Source organism: Narcine bancroftii, chromosome 3 (assembly GCF_036971445.1).
Source record: "Narcine bancroftii isolate sNarBan1 chromosome 3, sNarBan1.hap1, whole genome shotgun sequence".
NCBI lineage: Eukaryota > Metazoa > Chordata > Chondrichthyes > Torpediniformes > Narcinidae > Narcine > Narcine bancroftii.
Window position 1 is genome coordinate 113,213,567 of NC_091471.1, and position 1,946 is coordinate 113,215,512.

The following is a 1,946-nucleotide window of genomic DNA, read 5'->3' on the forward strand; positions in this document are numbered from 1 at the left end:
GAAATAATAATGGGAGATCAGGTGATGGCAGAGGAAGAAAATTAGTATTTCATTTGCCACTTTTCTGCACAGTGTCGGAAAATATACAATCATGCACATAGGTAGAAAAAAATAAGCAGACTATTTTCTAAATGGGGAGAAAATTGACAATACCCAGATGCAAAGGGACCTGGGAGTACTCATGCAGGATAGTCTAAAGGTGAATACTGAGTTGCATGTTGAGTTGGTGGTGAAGAAGGCAAATACAATACTGGGATTGATTTCAAGAGGAATAGAATATAAGAGCAGGGATGTGATGTTAAGGCTTTATAAGGCATTGGTGAGGCCACGGAGTATTGTGAGCAGTTTTAGGCTCCTCATTTAAGAAAGGATGTGCTGACATTGAAGGGGGTTCCGAGGAGGTTAACAAGGATAATTCCGGGACTGAAAGGGTTATCACATGAGGAGCATTTGACGATATTAGGTTGTTATCATTGGAATGTAGGAGAATGGGGGGTGCGGGGTCCCTCATTGAAGCATTTCAAACTTTGAAAGGTAAGAACAGAGTAGATGTAGAAAGGCTGTGTCCTATGGTGGGAAAGTCTAGGACAAGAGACACAACTTCAGGATGGAAGGACATTCACTTAGAATAAAGATGCGGAGGCCATTCCATTGGGTGTATTTTAAATTTATATATACATGGTAACAGGCTCTTCTGCCCACAAGGCCATACCACCCTAATTAACTACAGGCTTGATACAATTTTGATAGGCAAATATTGATAGGTTCTTTGATTAGCCAGGGCATCAAAGATTATGGGGAGAAGGTCGGTCAGAGGGCAAAGTAGGAAAATGAATCAGTTCGTGATTAAATGGCGGAGCAGACTCTAGCTGAATAGCCTATTTCTGCTCCTATATCTTTTCTCATATACATTTCTATCTGCTGATTAGTTTTGGCCTAAAAAAAAATTCAAAGAAACTTTTGTGTTAGCATGGGTGCTCCATTTTTCTTTCACCCTTCAAAATTGTATTGGGTCTGTAGGTTAATTGGTATATTTGAGCATGGGCTTGTGGGCCGGAAGAGCTCGTCACCATGTGTATATATAAATTTAAAATATAGAAGACACCATTGGTTAGATCCTGCTGGTTTGAGTACCTGCTCATTATGCATACATTTAGTTTCCAGCCAGTTTCATAATCATGTTACTAATTTGCTCTTCAATTTGTTAACTTCAATATTAGCCAATTTTTCTTGCAAATCTGATGTCTTCAGAGAGTCATATAAATATCACACAAAGACATTGATTTGTCTACTATTTCTCTCTCCAAAAAAAAATCAGGAATATCAGACATGGTTTACCTGTACAAATTCATTTGGTCTTTCTGATCAACTAAAAAAAATCAATTTTCTCTCTTCACCAAGGCCTGGGTGAATTCTGCCATCTGCTGGTGCCTTATTTACAGAAAAAATTTGCAAGCTGTGTGCCTGCAAATTGAGTGCAGTTTTGCTGCACTCAAGGTTGTATCATTTAGATCAGTGGTTCCCAAACTTTTTTGGGCTGCTGCACCCTTGGCCTCAAGGCCACATCCCAAGCACCCCCCATACAATGGTGTGAGGGGGTGGGGGGTTAGTGGCAGTGCTTAGCTGGATGGGAGTGGTAGTGGCGATGCTAAGAGGGGATGTTAGTGGTGGCGCTGAGAGGGAGGGTGGTGGTGCTGAGTGGGGGATAGTGATGCAGTAAAACATAACGGCCACCGAGACCAGCTCTCATGAGAACGCCTTGTCACTGTTTATTCACAACTGGCACCCGAGTCCGGCCAGAAAATTACTGCACTGGCTTCTTCATTAAACTTTGCAGCAGACTGAATAATAACAACACTGAAGGTTTGGACCACCCTCTTTTCCCTCACCGCCCCCTTGGATCTTTCCACCGCCCATGGGGGTGGGGGGGGGGGTTTGGGAATCAC